The sequence below is a fragment of the Strix aluco genome, chromosome W (genome assembly GCF_031877795.1).
Source record: "Strix aluco isolate bStrAlu1 chromosome W, bStrAlu1.hap1, whole genome shotgun sequence".
Lineage (NCBI taxonomy): Eukaryota > Metazoa > Chordata > Aves > Strigiformes > Strigidae > Strix > Strix aluco.
The window spans coordinates 27019992-27039673 of record NC_133970.1 but is presented as its reverse complement, the minus strand read 5'-3'; the positions used below and the strand labels follow the sequence as shown (position 1 = coordinate 27039673).

The following is a 19682-nucleotide window of genomic DNA, read 5'->3' as shown; positions in this document are numbered from 1 at the left end:
ATCTTACTTTTCCAGGAAAGCAGGGCTTCATCACGTGTAACGGTTACTTGGGAAGACAAATGCCATATCTCCAAACTTCCCCCCTTCCTCCTTCTTTCCCCTAGGTTTTATTGCTGAGCATGATGGTATACGGTATGGAATATCCCTTTGGTCAGTTGGAGTCAGCTGTCCCAGCTGCGTCCCCTCCCAGTCTCTTGCGCACCCCAGCCTACTCACTGGGGGCGGGCAGAGTGAGAAACAGAGAAGGTCTTGACACTGTGTAAGCACTGTTCAGTAATAGCTAAAACATCGGTGTGCTATCAACACTATTTTGGTCACAAATCCAAAAACATAGCACCATATGAGCTAGTATGAAGGAAATGAACTCCGTCCAAGTCAAAACCAGTGCATCACCCTTTCTTGATCTTGCCAACTCCCCAACAACATTTTTTCACTTTTTTTTTTTTTAAAGAAACAGGACAATAAAAGCCTAATTGAAAAAATATGTTTTCCATAGCTATTTTATCCATATTACTCTCAATAAATTTAACTTGCAAACACAATAAACGAAAGCTGTTATCAACACAAAATATCAACAACTGTAACTGTTGTTAAAAGACATTTTATGGTATCCCACTGTGTTTTAGCAAAGTTAAATGAAAACATTGAAACCGACTTGCAATACTACAGTAAGTGTTGTGGCACAAACTTCTCTACGTAAATCCTTCAGATTAAAAGGCAAAGCATTCCTGACAATCTGTGACAGAGTGAAATCCAACCAGCACTCAACACATCAAAGACCAGGAAGCTCCATTCCATTAAATATTTAGGTCCTTCGAAAAGAAGCAAAACAAGACAGACAGAACCAACCAACCAAACAGAACAACCTTACCTTTCACAAGCTCGGACAGTCCACGCAGCAATTATCCATAACGAGATACTAAAAACCAACAGTACAGTTCCTGGACATATTGTCATTAAAGTCTTCATAACAAAACGGGTATTGAAGTTTATCTTATTTAATGCTCCAATGCTTCTAGATGATGCATCAGTGAAAAGTTTGCTATGCAAAAGCATAACTCTGGCAATAAGATACAGCCTTAAGAACATTGGTATAGATAAAATAATATCCACATCAGCTGTTGTTGTGGATGGAGCGTAAGAAAAGGCAAGCCGGGCTGTCCATGTGAACGTATAGTTCCCAGGTATGGGATGTATAGCACATACAAGTATTTCCAAGCAGATAAAGAAAATACGCTCATAAGTCATGGCTATTCTCCAGTCATCTGCTCCATTGTCCACCATGAATAACTGAAACGATAAAATATAAGGTTAACTTTAGTATGCCATTAACAAACCTTGTTATAATTCCATTTTAAAATACCATTGTTTTCAGAGCTGCTAATGACCACTAAAACCAAAATAAACATGCCCTTTCAGCAAATGACATTACTAAGTCGCTACTAAGTGAATACCATTTTGGTTGAGCCAAAAGGAATGTTTTTGTGCACTATTTTTAAAACTGGATACGAAACTGAATTTCCACACATTATTTACTAAGGTTTTTTCATATTTTTGTTTAATTGACATTTTTGATAAAACAAAACTCTGTGCCAATTTAAACTTCATCCCTTCAAAAGCAACTGCTTATTCAAAATTCATAGAATTAAGAAGAATTTAAGAAAGGTTTTTCAGGATGGAAATCTAAATTACAAATTGAAAATACTTTCTGCAGTACAACTTTCTTTAGAGCACATCAGTGCTTCAGATTGGAGAGATTATAGCTTTAGTAGAACTATTCAAGCTTTCTTCAAACTTCAGGCACCAATATGGACCAACACAGGCTGCAAAACCATCCAAGAAACTACATAAAGACTCTAAAAGATAACTCATCGTTTAAAATCAGCTCAACTATACCTCAACTACTAGCAATACCTGAACTAGCTGTTTTAAAGCTAGGTTGACCATGTCTGAATGAACTGTAGTCACACCTTCAAAAAAACAGAAATGAAAAGCAGAGGCCTGCAAACACCAGAGTAGCCTAGCCAGCCAGGTGAGGTCTATTAGTAGCTGAAAATTAAATGCACATGTATGTAGGTCCTTGCAGAATCAAAGCCTTCCATTTACCACCCAGGAACAAAAGCAATAAAACACTTCACACTGTTTAGTAAATGTTGTTCCTGAAGATTTACTGACTAAATTCTTAATTGAACGATATTTGTCACTAGTAGAGAGTAGGGATATGCAAGGTAACTTTTCAAAAAAGCAACAGGAGAAGGCCTTCGCACTACTTTGCTTCTAGTCTGAATCTAGACAAAGCTGTTCAGTAAATATGTAACCGGAAATAAAAAACTTTTGCAGGATATTTAAAATTAGATTATTCAAAAACTTAGAAGTAATTTAAGGGGCGAGAAGGTGAAATACACAAAGAATGTCCTTCTGAACGTAAGAAAAGTATTTCCAGCACGCTACACGCCATATACAGGGCCAAACAAGCAATTCCTCATCTGCATTGCTTTCTAGAAGCCCCTTCCCATCCTTCAAAAGTTTAGAAATGCAAGCCTGAACTCTCTGTATATGTTCTTTAGAGATCCAAAACCACATGCTACATCTTCCTCCCAACACATTCATTTTGTCTTCCAGAAAATTGCTCCGGTCCTTTGTTTAAGACAGTGATAACAATAAGTTAACTTTATTGTAGTTGGAGTGACACTAAAAGAAAGAAAGAAGTTAACCACAGTAAGAAACAAGCAAAACAAAATAAAAAAAAAAAAAACCAACCCAAATTCTTTTAATTTTGGACCTGTTTTTTGCTCCTTCATGTTCTTTATCTTAGGTATAGTTCTTACCTCCACTGCAATACTGTTAAAGCCAAAGAAACGTAGTGTTGAATTAAGCTAAAGAAACACACTCAGTGAATTCAATGTATGCAACACGAGCACATACGCTTTCTTTTGCCTGTGGTCTTTCTGAAGACTTTGTATGCTAGATATAAAAATGAAATTCATACTGGTAGGAAGTCAAATCTATCTATTTATTTATTACCAAAAGACAGTTGGTTTAGCACTTAACAAATGTACTATTTGATATAAAGGGCCAAACTTTCAAAATACAGTGACGCTCAAGTGCATTTGATTCTTGTGATTAGCCTGTAAATGCTGTCAGTCAGATCACACAAATGGTAAAACAGCTATAAAGAGGTCCAGGTGTTTAGAGCACCCAGAATACAGATGAATAGGAACTGGTTTGACTGAATATGTGATAGATAATATCAAATCCCTCAAATGTTGTGTGGTTTTTCTGAAGAAAAGAATAAACAAATGACACAGCTGACCAGTTCTCAGATACATATCAAATACATGTTAAATCAGCAGCAGTGTTTTAAAATTTCTTTTAAAGTTGCAGAATATGCTGGAAAAGCAATGGTCTTCTGTCCTCACTTTTTACCTACCGTCTTCACAGATTTCAATATGCAGAAAGGCAATTCAAGAAAAATGATACATTAAGTATTGATTCGATTCAAAAGATGAGAGGACTGTTGAGTTAAACTTAGACATCAAAATTTGTTCTTACAATTTTCATAAAAGAAAATGATATTTCATCACTTCTTAAAAAACTTTAAGCTATCATTATGAAACATATACTTAAGAACATATTCAGCTGTTAGCAGAAGAAATCCTAATATGCTACAAAGAAAGAAGTTTCTCAGTAGTGCTAAGTGGAATGGGCTATGTTTGCAGGCACAGAAAATCCTTATCAACTTCCCTTGACTTTGGCTAAGCCAATTGCTTCTAAGAAAAATAATATTTGAAAGTGGTAATGTCTTCAGCTGTCACGTAATGAGATTTGGGAGGTGAAAACACAGAAGGTAGAAAGCACCAGAAGCCACAGAGGACCACAGATTCAGTACAAATATTCCTATTTTAAAAAATAGTAACATTTCAAAATCATATTTATGAGATAAATTTCCATACAAATCCATGTCTCTAAATTCAGTCCATGAAATACAGGAATATCAAACATTCTGGAACAAAATAGGCTGTGGATAACAAGTCGATTGGGATGTACTGAAAATAGTTAGAAATTAGTACAGGATTTCATGTACATTTTATATGCTTGCAATTATGCAGCCTACTAAATGCAATTGTTAATTTTTAATTTGGAAAATGCAGTGGTATTTGCGTGTTCCTGCTTGCTTGGTTGTGTACATTTACTATTCGGAAAGCAAGGGGTGAAAATGAATGAAGGAGAGAAAGAACAGCTGAACAGCAGAGTTTAAAGGGGGAGGGTGTATATTTTTTTATATTTTCATATATTTTTATATGTATGTGTGTACATATATATATATATATACACCCCCTCTCAGCTGCTTTCAGTCAATTCTGTTATAATAACCATGCATTCATTTTAAGATACTGCTCCCCATTCGAATGGGGAATGATGCCAGTAATAAAAAGAGAACAAGCTCTTCCTATAAAATTGAGTCCTGCAGCCTATGCAGAAGGCCAAAATCCAGTCAAGGTCAAAGATGTTATGCCTGCTCGTAGCTTTCAAATTTCTTATTAATTATTAGTCTAACACTGAAATCTAATTTAAGTTCTTCATCAATGTTCTGTAAAGCTTCTTCAAATACAGAACTACCATCTACCTTTACTAAGCCTGCATTCTATAAGACAAATTTTAAAAAGTTATTTTCATCTGAAATTATATAATGCATTTCCAACGTGTGGTATGTAAAAATAAGACATGAATCTTAAACTATAAATAAACTTGATGTTTCTAACACCACACAGTATAAATATAAAAATAGAAAGCACATCATAGATATTAATGGGTGTTTGTGGATTTACATAACAATTTGTGTTAAATTCATATAACACCAGATTAGAAAAAGAGAAACTAATTCAGAGTAGACAGATTGCACACAATGGCAATTTAGATCAGAGACTCCCTGAAGATACTTAAAAGAAAAGTAGAAAAATTAATTTTGTATATCATTAGTATATCAAAATAAATTCCTAGCAGGCTAACTGAGGATGTTGGTGAATGCAAAGTACAAGGAAATTGGCCAGTTTCTTTACAATCCCGGCAGAAGAACAAATGTGAAAACAGTATCACTGCTCTGCTGTAAGGAATAAAAAGGAAGCGATAAACAATGATAAGGTAGCATCAGCTGTACTCCTTGAGGCATTCCTTGCAGAAGGAGAATCAACTGTACTCACAAAGGCATTGTGGCAATTGTTTAATTTAAAAATCCAAATTTTAAATGGTTAAGTACTGGAGCCACTTTACCCTTATAAAAGAACTGATGGAACTATGACACAGACTAGCAAAATATAGCCTCTGTGGCTGCTGTTCTACCAAATTTTTGACCAATCATTTTTCTATAGCTTCTAGTCCTCAAAATATCACTTATGCAACTAAAAACAGCATTATAGTCCTCAGAGAGGAAGAAGGTATTAAGTACAAATGATTGAAAATCATATGGTGGTTGGAGATAGACATCTCAAGCCTTTCCCTAACTAGGGGATGAAAAACACCTTCTTCCATTATCAGAAGGCATATAATCAAATGGTCTAATCCAAAGGCCTGTCCTCAATCTTGGAGAGCCTGTAGGAATTCCTGAGGACTCTACATCCTGAATACAGCGCCACAGAGCAGAGAAGTTAGTGAGTTTAAGTCTTATATAAAGCCATGAGGCATCAAACACCTTCTGCATGCAAAGCACAGAAGGCAAAGAATAATGTTTTTCACAAAACTACATGAAAGCCTTGTTATCTTATATTTTCCAGAATGTTTCCCACATCCAGAGTTAAGACCAAATTTTCTAGTAGGTCGTTAGAAATCGATCCACAAGATCTTGCGGATATAGCTATCTACACGAATGAAGCATTCTTAGTTTGTTCAAATGGGGAAGTTAGACTATTCTATCATTCGTATGTGTATATGCACATATACCACCCCCCACCCCCACCCCAATTATAAAAATTCCAATTTAAAAGAATGATTGTAAAAGTCTGGTACTTAGTTTCATCATAAAAATGATTTTTTGAATAGTATATTTATTTAAATTTGGTATCTCTATGCAAAACGAGTTTTTCATGGTTATTGATATCTTGCTATACACACTGTCTATGTGAGTGCACGTAAAGAAAATTTCACGTTAATGTGTGCTGGTGGCTAAGTAGACTCAAAATGCTTCCCTCAAAGACAGCATTAAATCTGACCATCTCAGGAAGAGATGTGTAACTGAGGCTCAGGCTACTTATGGTCTTTGTGTACCATATTTTCCAATGTGCAGCATCAAAAACTGCACATTAAAATACACCTGGATAATATACATCGTAGTTACTATGACAGGGCACACGCAGAGAGGAAGGTAGCCACAACCATTTCAATAAACATATATGTTACTCAACACACTTATCAGGTTTGTCCATGTCTTTTTTAGCCTGTGTCCCTCAGATCATTATAAAAACACTAGCCCAAATACTCTATGAGATAACAAAGAAAGGACAGGATCACATAAACTAATGTAAGGTTAAATTCTGCCTCCCCATATTTTCCTTCTGTTCTAAATCAGATACTGGCAGTATTCTTTGTTGCTTTCTCTCTCCAAAGATATTCTGAGGCATTGCTCAATATTTTTAAGTGCTACAGGCCAGACTTTCGGCTCTATCATTTGTCTCAAACAGCCGTGAAATGGCTTAATCCCTGACAGCCTGTGGTGCCAAGGAACCATTACAACACTCAGCAATTGCTGGGACATATAGCATTTCTTTTCATGTAGTTCTCCCTGTATGTATGTGCTTCAGGGACCCAAAGAGGGTGAGATGATCCCCAAACTGCCATTCTTTCTTCCCAATAACCTTCTATGCAGGTGATAGTGTCAAGAAGTGAAAACCAAGCACTCCAAGGGAAAAAAAAAGGATGTTCCTAGATATCCAGATTTCTTCCCCAGTGCTACAGAGTAGAAGAAACTCCCAAGAAAAGCATTATTAAAAAGATATCTCATGAGGCAATCTCCTACTTTAATTTATTTTAGACTCTTGATGGAACAATCACACTTGAGCTTCCTCAGATTTTTAAACAATGGTGAGATATTTACTTATATGAATTTTTATGAGCCTTTGAACCAAATCAGAGGTCCAGAAGTAGAAGCCCACCACTTGGGGTTACCATATTAATTCGAGATACTCAGTAGACCCATCAGTAAGTGACTGAATTAAAGTTACTGAATAAGGAGTTCTTTCAAAGTCAGTGTCCACTAAAGGTATTTCTTCATTTAAATAATATTCTTCATTTAACACTTATTCTATTATATAATATATTCAGACCCCACTCCCTCCAGCAGGGTAAAACACAATGAGAATAAGCTCCTTAAGTTACAACATTTAGAAAACTTCCATCCAGCACCAGCAGTTCCCAAAAGCTCCTGTGACTGGGGCTGACAGTCAAAAACATTCTCCAAGCAGATGCAGAAGGAACATGACTTAGTAAAGCTCTGAATATAGCATAAGTGGAGGAAGATTAATACAGAAAGAACAGTTTAGGTAGGAGTCCTGTTCCTTTCCTTTGCACAAACACGCAAAAGGGGAAAATGGGGCCAGTGCACTAAAGAAATATTTTTATTGTTTTATACTATGTATTGTTCTGTTATTTAAAAAGTAAAGAATAAAAAAGAAAAGGAAATGTATGTTATTATGTAACAGATATGTTTACTAGCAAATACACTGGGTGACCCAGAGCAATCCAGAGTAGCTGCTCCATACAATTGATAGAGATGGAATGAAAACCATACATAGTTTTAAAACCATACTGTTGTTCCCAGGAACCTAAGGACAGAGCAGGTTATTTGCCTGTAGCAAATCTTTACAAAACATTCCACTGGCTAAGCTAACTTAAATACAACTTGTTTAGAACCCGACTTCCATCTGCTGACACTCCACACTACCCCCTACTTCTACTGGCCCACTCTCACTGCTGAGAGTGTAGCTGGATGTTAGCTATGCCAGCTTTATTACACCTGAAAGGGAAAGTGGCAAAGAAATATCGAATGGATTGCTTAGGTACCCCTTGCACCTTCACAAATGCGAACAACAAATGACCACATTGAAAAAATTACTATACTAATAAAATATTTCCAAAACAAAACCATCTCTTTAAAAACCTTTTCTGGCCTTGTAGGTGGTCTGCTATAACTAGTGCACTAATCTTAGCAGTACTGGGATAGAAACATTAGTCAGATTCCAGAGTTAGGGATGAATTTAGTTTTGCACTGAAGCAGCAATTCCAAGACTGTGTATGAGGAACATAGCACATCTTCCCACAAAATATCAGTACTTTTATACAGAACTAATTTTAGAATGCATCTTGTAAGAAACCTAGTGCTTTCTGTCATATTTTTCCCCATTTCAAGTATCCCAGAAATATAGTAACTCTACAATATTCTACAATATTCTTGTGGAAGCAAAATTCACTAAAGAGAACTATCTACATTTCAGTGTTTTTATGTTGTTAATTTTAAATGATCATTTTACAGTTCTTGATTTAGGATTTGTTTTTCTTCATTCATCACAAAAATTAATTTGTTCTACAGATCACTGCATGAGGAACTGCCATTTCCCAGCACAGCTGCCATCAGCCACTGTTCCCAATGTGAGAGAAGCCTTACTCCATTCAGGGAAGATCAGCTTCATTACTACTGGGAAAACTAGAACCAATTAAAAAAGGATATATTCACTGAAGAAATTGACAATATTTTTGCAAGGGAATAGGGGAAACAGAAGTTAAAGGAAGAAATACTGAATCTGAAGCTAGATAAAATGAGCTAATTTATTCATTCTGCCAAAGGAGTACACCTGTGACTCTAGACTTAAGAACGTTATTTTTTAGGAAAGATAAACCCGATGTCCTGACAAACTTCTAACAGCCTCACTAAAAAATGCTCGGAACAAGGGTGCATTTGAATGGACAATGCTAAGTATTGCTGACAATTCAGCGGCCTGACCATTAGATACAACCTCCTCCTATGTCCTAAGGGAGGCTGTTGGAAACAAGCATCTTCTACATTTATTTTCAACACAAAAGGCCTCAGATCCTTACAGTTGCCGTTCATTAGATGCTTGACCAATGTTAAAGGATTTTCTATCCTTCCTTCTGTGTCTTATGCATTACAGTGCTGCTTTTCAGAGACAGTGGGCACCTGTAACTTTTCCTGGGTCGACATGTTCTGCAGATATAATCTATTAAAAAATGTACTGAATGGAACTAAAACTAAATATTTATCAAGTAAATACTCCTAAAGTGATAATTTAACAGATATGATGTCTCTAGATTTAATCAGCATAGATATAATCAGCATGCTTTTCTGTTGTATGGAACATGTATTAAGCTTCACTGGTACAAGGTAATTTTCAAGCCTATACATGAAGCTACTGTATCCTGGAACAAAACTGGCACATGATGAGATTTGTTGTCACCTGATCCAAGGCCTATTAAAACAAACAGAAAAATTTCAGTAATTTTCAACAGGTTTTAGATCAGAATAAAATTATGACTCGAAGTTTATTTATAGATTTTCACCTGTTATTCAACAGACTTGCTTTCTGTGCTCTTAATCTTCATTTGTTTTTGCAGCAGCAGTCTTAGCTGATGATTCAGCGTACTTAAGCAAAGGCAAGCTAGACTTTTGTTTCTTTTGGCATGGAGTCAACAGAAGAAGAAAGACAGTGAGATAAACACGTACCACCACAGTGAAGGCAAACGGATTACATAGATATAAACAATTTTGCCTGCAGAATACCGATTAGTGCTTGTGATGGGAAACTGTAAGGGAGTTTAACTTCATATTTCTTAGGGAATGCAGGATTTTTTCTGAAGAACTTTCCAATAAGATAATTAAAGCCCCATAAGCAGTGTTTATTAGAAGCATGCATTATGGAATGTATTTGCACAATAAATAAGTCAAGAAATGTATTTATTAACATCCACTTATGTTTCTTAGTACTGCCTGTTCCATTTCTTCAGGTTTTCAGGAGACAGGGGAAAGGAGAAAAGACTCTTGAGTCTTTGGCAAGATATTCGGGCTCACATCTGTGAAAATTTTCTATAATGTTAATGAAGACTGAAAATGTTTCATTCCAAATCCATCAGTATCACATGATTTTCCTACCACTTCAGAACAATCTAGGGACTGAGGGTGCTTTCTCCCTGGAGACCTGGAAAGTGACGGACTGAATTCTAAAAATGAACTCTGCTGCGACAACAATGGCTTAACCTTAACTTTGAAGTTTGCATGACTTTCCATAGGAGTGCTACTTGAGCATGAACTGACAGTCCAATTTATAAGTGTTTAGGCATCTCAATTCACATACAAAAAAAATGAAGATTTCTATTCATTTCTGCCAAATATCAACAATTTTCATTTTTCTGTATGAGTGAGAGCATCTGTATCAAGGGAGGAGGGAGAAGAGGTTCAGATTCAGTCCAGAAGAACACAGGTTACCATTATTCAAGAAAGGCAATAGAAGGGCAACGTTTATTTACAGAAGGGATACCCTAAGTAGTCCAGCACCAAAGCAAAAGTATCCCAGTGGACGTAGTCCTCCCACCCTGTGACAGCCATCTTTCAAGAAATACCAGGCTGTGACAGAATACCCAAGAAAGGGGATTAAAGGCATCTTATTAGCAACCTTAGAGAATTTTGGTTTTAATCCTTTGTTTTGAGTAATATGAGGAAGTGCCAGTAAAACTTCAGGAACTGTGCATTTTAAAAGCATTTCTATCTACAGGGGTACAAGAGAGAGACAGAGAGGTCTACTTTCTCAGTAAAAGTAGAAAATGAAAAAAAAAAAAAAAAGCAGCTTTACCATGTGAACTGATATCAAAAAGTTTCTTAACTTCCACCTGGTTATTAATCTAACAGCAAATTGCATTAGGGAAATGTGGAATGGAACAATAAGTTGTCTAGAAACAACAATTTTAATCATGTTGTATGCTGCTATTTTAATTAGGTAAAATATCATGGAGTAACAAACTGTTTATGCATGAAGTGGGCAATTTATACATTGTAAATTATGATGTAAATTGGATGGTGCGATCTTCTTAGCTCTTCCCTCCTCCACCTCTTTGAAAGTGCATTTCACAACTGAAACAGTAGTCAGAAAAATACCTGTTCTAGGCTGGGATAACAATGAGTTACATTTTTCCTACCAGTCTTCCAAACTGAATCAACAACCACACGAGCTTAGAGAGCGAGTAATGAATATTTTGTAATCTCCCAAGTGTGATGTTTTTAACAACGTTACAAGCATGACAACAATGAACCAAAAGGAGAATACACAGATTTGGGGTTGTCACCATACTTGGCTCCAGCATCATTACCGTTGTTCATCTGGCTTTTTTTCCTGGGAGAGGGAGGGAGGTGAAGGAAGCATTGTTTGTGTTTTTATCCTCTTTTCTTGAAATGATGATGTAGGCTAAGAATCATCATTTAAAACTACTTGTATTAAAGATACAATTTGATTGTTATTATAGTCTTAACATTAAGTCACATTTAATAAATATAATAGCTCCTGAATAACAGGTTAACTAATACACTAACTAATAATAATAATACGTAATAATAATGCTAATTGTATTTATTATTATACTAACATTAATAGCTAATAATGCAGAATAACTAATACACTGCAATCACTGAAAACCTATTTGAAGAAAGCATTTTAACACTTCCAATATTTCACAAAACTGCACAGCAGCCAAACAGTTATTTTTGTCTAAATACTGCAGCTATGCCATTCTGGAGACTTTGGTCTGTCAAATGCAGAGCTGTTTCATAGAATATAAAAATGAATCTGTTTTGCTAATAGGTTTAGAATGCAAGGCTAAAAATATGTCCAAAATTATGCATGTGCCATCAGGCAGCAGGAGAACTCACCTGGCTGTGCTGCGGGAGGGAAGCTGGGGAGGCTGGCAGCTGCCGTCCCCGCAGCACAGGTTGCTCTGAGCCAGGCCCAGCCCAGCCAAGGGCGCCCCGGATAATGTGCAACGTGCGGAGCTGTCTGCGGTGCTGAAAAGGAGGCGGAGGACGCACACCCCACCCCCCTTACATACTGAAGGTGCTCCTGTTCCTCTACTGCTTATAAACTAAAAAAGAAAAAAGAAGAAAACAAAAAAGGGGTAAAAAAAAAGCCCATTTATCTCACATCCATATCATATTCTTGTGAAGAATCCCTATAAGTCTTCTTAAATCTCCCTTCCAACTCCCTTAAAATAGGATGTTCAGCAGGTCTGGGACAAGCAAACTCACAGTTTGGTTTAACTGACAAGCTGACTGTTTTCAAAACAGAACACATAGGCAAGGTCATTTAAATGGACAGACTACAGTCACCTGCTATGCCGTTAGGCACTACCATAGAGTTGCTTGCAGCATGGCTGTTCAGACTTCCTACCAAAAAATCAAGGGCACAGACTACTAAAAAAAAAAAAAAAAAAAAAAAAGCAGCAGCTGATTTTGGTTAGCAGACATTTTATGTCACCAGGTGCTTCTAAATATTAAATCTGCAAGCACTACTAATTGTTAAACTTTCATCTTATTTCCCAACACATTTTAGTTCATGTTTTGCAGGAAAATCTACTTTTCTTTCAGGTAGGTTTGCTTCTATCAGACTATGAAACATACCACACTGCAAGCAAAATACATTGCCATTCTGTTCTGTACAACAAAATTTATTGTCTTGATGAATTCCTGCAAATTTATGCTATACTTACTGATAAAGTCTAAGTACCTTTCAGAGAAGAATAAGAAAGGAATGATCAAATTTGAACAAGATCAGCAAACAGCTGGTGCTCCAGGTCACAATCAACCATCTATGGGCATGATTCTACAGACCTGATTCAAGAAATAATCCACTGCACATAGCAGGATATTTGCCTGCATTGAAGGCAGTTTTAAGGATTATTTTAAAATCGTTACATTATTGGGCTTACGCAGTACTTTCTTTCACTTGGAGTAGTACATTTCTAAGCTAAAGGATTTTAAAGATACTTCTTGTTTTCAGATTTAAGGTGTAACATCCGTTTAGCACCATAGATGGATGTAAATATTTCTCTGTGTGTTTTTCATCTTATTTTTTAAAAAGTCAAGTGTGTGTATATAAACATATTGTGCCTCAACTAAAAATCTATCAGATATCTAACAGCTAAGGGTGGTACAATGGCCTTTCCTTCCAATAGTGTCCTTGAAAACAAAACTTCCCTTTCATTTTCAAGATGGATGACAGAGCCCCTTGGAGCTGCAGCTTACTCCAGGCTCTGACATGAGTGCTGCAGCCTACAGTGTCTCTCAGACAAAAACATAAGAGTATTACTGTTTTACAAACAGGTATCCTTGTATTCTATACTGTCAGGCAGTGTTGAAAACTACATTAACCTTGATTAAGTCACATGATTGCACAGCTCCTTCCATGTAGTCTCATACATGAAGGAGTTCTTTAAAATGAGCAATTAAAAAAAAAATCAGAAATACAACTGAAGTTTTCTAAACGATTGATTTTTTTTTTTGATCCATAACAAATCTCTGAAAGAATGAAAATGTGTATCTAATTAGCTGGGGAAAATAAAATGCAAATATTGGAGTAACTACCTACTGTAATCTTGTGCATACAGAAAGCTATGACTGGTTATCTTGTGTATTGGTTTCTATTTAAAGTTTCTTGAAAATACATAGAATAATTCAAATACTTACAGAGCTTGGTTTTTTCAGTTTTGTTCTTAGTGCCTCAAGCACCACTTATAGAAAGGTACGCTGGAGAACAAGGCTCCCACATTGCAGCAGCTACATTTAATTATTTTTATACAAATAAAGAAATCTCTTCATCAGTAATCCAGCAGTTTATAGTGATACTCTGTCACCAGACACTTGGTTATTGAGTACAATAATGTTAAACAGCTGCCCATCTTTGATATTAATGCAAAGAAACTGGGTTCTGAGACAGAAATAGTGTTTTTCATATGTAAGGGCTGCGAGACAGGATCCCACTTGGCAAAGAGTCTTCAGTAACACAATATTTCTCTAACAGTAGTCTAAGTAGGAGACTATGGTGCCCTTTCATATTAGAACTACAGCATAGAAGAAGGGTACTATACAATTCTTAATTTCTCTTTTTTGTTAATTGGTACTGCTGAAAAAGACCTTCTTGCCCTTGAAAACTGTCATTTCTGCCTGTAGCCCAAGGTATCTCTAATTAGACATAGCAAAAGCACCAATGTATCTACAAATAAGGTATTTTTAACTTCAAAACTTTGAAAACTCTCTCTTATATGTTTCAATTTAACTGAAATGACAAATTGTAATTTCTTGATCAAAAACAAAAATGACAACTGAAATTAGAACTAAGTACCTGGGACAGGACATGGGACAGTATTTTTAGACTTACTCTATAGCTTTGATCATTAAATTCCCCCTACTTTTAGCCCTACTTGTCTTGAGAGCTTTCCTCTGTCACATTTCCTAGTGGCTGTAATTTCTATGGCATTAAATAAAACAAATCCAACATAAGGTTTTCCCCTCTTTTTAAATATTCTTCTAGTATATGCTAGTATCTGAAACAGCACAGTGAAGATTACATACCTAGAAGTTACTGATGCCTCTTTCCTAATAATTAGCCCTGCTATCCAGAGAAAATGCACAGTATGACATTTAGTCACTGGGAAATAAAAGACTGTTGCCCTACATCTGCTACAGAAAACAGCAGGTATGTCATAGAGAAAGTGTGCTATAACCTCAGTATTAAGTGATCCTACTAGCATAATCGCAGGTAACAGTCCCTAACAGGCAATGCTTCCTAGCACGAATGTGTCCATGTAGCCTATCTTATTTCTCTCCAGGGATGAAATACATTCACTGAATTTCGGGAAGCACTAAGTGATTATTTTTGTTTTCTGAATCAGTGGGAAGTGCAAAGTACTTGCCACAATAAAGCCTTTAGAAAAACTGACTCTGCAACCACAGATATGTAAACACTCAGCAATTCATACAGTGAAACATTACCTGAATTTCCCTTGCATGGTATACAATAATGAGCCCAAGCAGGATAATCGTGGAGAGGCTAATAAGGCATTTTAGAGCGAGGGAATACAGAGACTCCTGCAACAGAAAAACACCACTGTCCGTCAGACACCCACACGCATGGGACCGTTCCCGCCCCGCCGGGCTCCCCAGCCCCACTGCGAGCAGCGGAGCCCGGACTGGGAGGGGAAGGGAGGGTCGCCTCGCCTTACGGTGTCGGGGCCGGGAGGTGCCTCACGGCGGGGCCGGGGGAGGGGGACACCTCGCCTCACGGTTGCGGAACCGCGGGGGGAAGCATCTCGTCTCAGGGCGGAGGAGCAGTGGGCCCCACACAGCGGTGCCGGGGGTCAGGGCACCTCTCCTCAGGGCGAGGGACGCCTCACGGCAGGGCCGGGCGAGGGCCGGACAGTCCCGCCGCGCTGGGCTCTAAAAGAAACGAAGAGATGCCGGGGCCGGGCGGCAGCCTCCTTTCTGCCAGGACAGAGGCGCGGGGCGGCTAGACCGCACGGATTTGAATGGCTGTCAGGAGAGTGCAGCTGGCTGCGGAGCCGCCTTCCCACGAGCCGGCCTCGCCTGCGGGCCGGGGCGGGCACGGAGCCCGCGGCAGGGGCACGGGACGGGACGGGGACGGGGGGGAGGCGTGGGTCGGGTTGCGTCGACAGAGCCGAGAGCGAGAGGAAGGCGGTCCGACGGCGTGGCAGGTACCTTGGTGTAGGCGCCCCAGGACAGCTCTGTCTCGATCACCATGACTACGATGCCGAACATGCCGAAGATGAGCGCGTAGTCGCTGAGGCGCTTGCGCTTCTCGAAGAGCGCCCGGCGGTGCCCCAGCTTGTAGCCGATGTTCTGGTTCTTCTTCTTGCTGGGCTTGCCCCCGCCGTTGTTCGTGCCGCCAGAGCCGTAGAGCGCCAGGTTGTTGGCGTTGTTATGCTCGGGCTTGGAGACCACGATCTCCGGGGCACCGGCTATAGGGCTGGCGGGCGACGGCTGGAGCGGCTGAGACTCAGAGTCAAGCTCGTGCAGGTTCCTGCGGGACGAGCTCAGGTTGCTGAGCGGCCGCATGATGCCGCCGTTGTACCTGCAGCTGCTCATGGCTATTTCGGCGAAGGGATTGCTCTCCCGGCGCTGCTGGTAGTGGTGATGGTGGGTGCTGCCGCTGCTGACACTGCTGCTGGGACTGGCTGCTTGCTGCTGCTGCAGGTTGGGGTACTGGGGGTACTGAGGGGGCTGCCTGGACGCGCCGGCATGGCTGGAGGGGGTGAGCTTGCTGACGTTCAACTGGCTGCCTTGCCGGGAAGAGGCGGAAATGGAGAGCGGCGAGGAGTGAGTCCTGAAGTCGCCCGAGAGGGGCGAAGAAGTGCGGAGCAGCGAGGGCAGGTTATCCCCCGCGGCTGCCGCAGTGGCCCCATAGTAGGTGCAGTTGTTGCACTGGAGGCATGGGCTCTGCTGCTGCTGCTGCTGGAGAAGACTCTGCTTGTCCTGGCCGTGCTGCTGCTGCTCGGAGCAGAAGCCCGGCTGGAACTGCAATGGTGTTTCCATGTCAGAGGGGTTAAAGCCGCAGGAGGACCAGGTGGTGGTGGTGCACCCTGCGCAATGCGTTATGGTCGGCAGGGGAGAGTCCTGCTACCGCCACGAAGGGCCCATCCCGGCTCCCGTAGAATCCAGCCGCTGCGTGCGATTGGTCGGGCGGACCAAAACAGGGAGCATCTCGTCGGGGGAGACCGGCTGCGGCGTGAGGCGGAGGAGAGACTCCCGTCCGCCCTGCCCCCTCCCGCGCGGGGATCCCGTCTCCCACCACTCCCCCAGGTAAGGGTTACTCTCGACCCCCGCCCCGCCGCCGGGGTGCCCCACGCCACAGAAACCCGGGGGGTCCCGAGGTGGGCGGGGAGAGCGCTCGCTGAGCTCGCTTCCGGGATCGCCCTCTGCGAGGAAAGGGCCGCCGCGGCGAGGCTTCCCGACCCCGCTGACGCCGCACACATCTGCGCCGTCTCCAGAACATGGGCACTGCGCTGCGCTCCGGAGCTGTCCAGCGACGCCCCGCCGCTTCCCGGAGATGTGCAAAACAGCAGCGCCCTCGCTCCGAGGCCCTCGCCGTGGCGCTGGGGAGGAGGAGGCTCTCGGGGCCTGGCGCGGCCGACGCCCAGCACAGAGAGGAGCTGGGTCGGGCTGCGGCCTCAGGCCATGCCCACAGGCCATCAGAGAGGTCACAGGAGACCTCTCCTCTCCCGAAACTCGGGAGAGCCCAGGGCCCACGACAGGAGTCCCAGAGTGGCAGCAAGAGCTAACTGCTCAGGGGCCATCCTTTGGTTGCATATAGTAATTTCTGATATTTTTCAGACCTATAATAAAGGGGAGGATTTCTTTTGGCCACTCTTTTTCTGAACTAAAAAAGGAAGAAACTATTGTGAGAAACTGTGGACTAAGGTATTGTTTATTAAGATTTATGTTAAGCTCAATGTAAAATTAGACGACAGAAACCACTCATGCAAACAACCACTGGACGCCGCCTGTGTGAGATAAGATAACTGTAATCGCTCACACAAACTGAACCAGATACTGCTCATGCAAGATAACCACCAGATTTCCAGGAAGCGACAAGAAACAGGACAAGACAGCCCATATAAGGATATATGAGTGAAAGATCAACTATGAGACAAAGAGGGAAGACTTCTTACTTCAGCCTCAACAAATACCAGGAGGCAGGAAACGACCCCCCTAACAACAACTGAAGCACGCGCGGAGTACCTCCACTACCTCATGAGCACGGAAGTAAAGATGTATAAAAAGGGGACTATTTGAACTACTCAGCACGGCAGTTGGCGGAGCGCAGACTCCCCTGCCGTCCAGCGCTGTCTTTGCTCATATTCTACTTGCTATAATTAATAAAGAGTGAATTATAGTCCATTGTGGTCTCAATTTATAACAATTCCTGGTGCCGTGACTCGGATAAGGAACGGTGGGCTTCTGTCCTCCGGGGAGGCGCCCCGCGGCAATCCGCGGCCCCGCGACTGACAGCCTACCTCAACCTTACCGACGAACCTAAATTCTAGAATAGTGAGCAAAGGAGAAAACCGGTAAAATCCCATAAAAATTCTGTGCACGGGAGTCCGGACGAAGACGCAGGACGCGTAAGTATATTGCGAATTTGCTCGCAGGTTTGCCGTTCGGGCGGGACTGGGTTTCCTGGAATATAACGAATGAGAGGTTCGATATACTGAACCAAGCGAGTGTGGACTCTTAAGTACTGCGTTTCCCATCTCCCGCGAGGGATTGGGCCAGGAACAAGGGGAGTGAGTGAGTGTATGTTTGTGGATATTCCAGAAGATGGGGGCGAAGGGCAGCAAGCCTTCGACTCCCATGGGAAGGGTACACACTGTACCTAAGAATACCCCTTTGGCATATGTCTTAGACAATTGGAGGTATTTCCCTGGAACCCTAGGGAAAGATAAGCAGAAAATGATAGAATACTGTACTAAGATATGGGGAGGGAAGAAGATTTCTAAAAATACCTTTTGGCCAGTCTATGGGTCAGAAGAAGATTGGGTAAGACAGCAATTAAACCTCTGGGTCAATAATAAAAAACCCCTAACCCGGAGGAGAGTCAGTATGCGGAAGTATGGATAAAAAGACCGGGAGCTAAACTTTACCCACTGAATGGAGTAAAAACTAAACAAAAGAAAAAGCAGGAAGAGTTAGACGAAACCCTTCTAACCCCCCCTCCTTACATTCCTCCTCCTGCTCCCGCAGCCCCTCCCGAGGTCCCCAGAGCTCCCACTCCCCCACCGGAGTCGGAACAAGGGTCTTCCCCTCCTCCTAGACGCATGACTAGAAGTCAAAAAGGGGCAGCTCAGATGTATCCTCTAAGGGAAATGCCCATGGGGGGACCTCAGCCTATGATTGGATATATTTCTGTACCCCTAAACTCGGCTGACCTACGAGATTTTAAAAGAACCGAGATGGGAAGCTTAATTGAGGACCCACTTGGAGTGGCAGAAAGATTAGATCAATTTTTGGGACCAAACCTTTATACTTGGGATGAGATGCAATCTATCCTTGGTCAATTATTTACTACCGAGGAAAGAGATGTGATTAGACGAGCAGGAATGAGACTGTGGGATGTTCAGCATGCCCAGGGACCCCAAGCAGATATCAAATGGCCACTCCAAAGACCTAACTGGGATAATCAGGATCCGGTGCATAGAACTCATATGCAAGATCTGAGAACTATAGTAATTCAGGGGATTAGAGAAGCAGTACCCCGTGGCCAGAATATCAATAAAGCATTTAATGAAATGCAAAAGAAAGATGAGAGCCCTACTGAGTGGCTGGAACGACTGAGGAAAGTCCTTCAACTGTACTCTGGGGTAAATCCAGACGACCCTTTAGGGCAAGCGCTCCTAAAAACTCAGTTTGTAGCAAAATCATGGGAAGATATCAGAAAAAAGATTGAAAAGCTAGAAGACTGGCAAAATAGAGGGTTGGATGAATTATTGAGGGAAGCTCAGAAAGTCTACGTAAGGCGGGAAGAAGAGAGCAGCAAGCGACAAGTAAAAATGATGGTAGCAGCTGTCAGAGAGGATCGCAACGGGCGGACTGGTGAACACAGATCTGCTGGAATAAAACAAGGGAA

At 41.0% G+C, this 19682-nt stretch overlaps 1 pseudogene; it reads right to left on the bottom strand.

Annotated features, from left to right (window-relative positions):
• Nucleotides 1-823: 823 nt before the first annotated feature.
• Nucleotides 824-16868, bottom strand: LOC141917581 (small conductance calcium-activated potassium channel protein 2-like; annotated as a pseudogene).
• Nucleotides 16869-19682: the final 2814 nt, after the last annotated feature.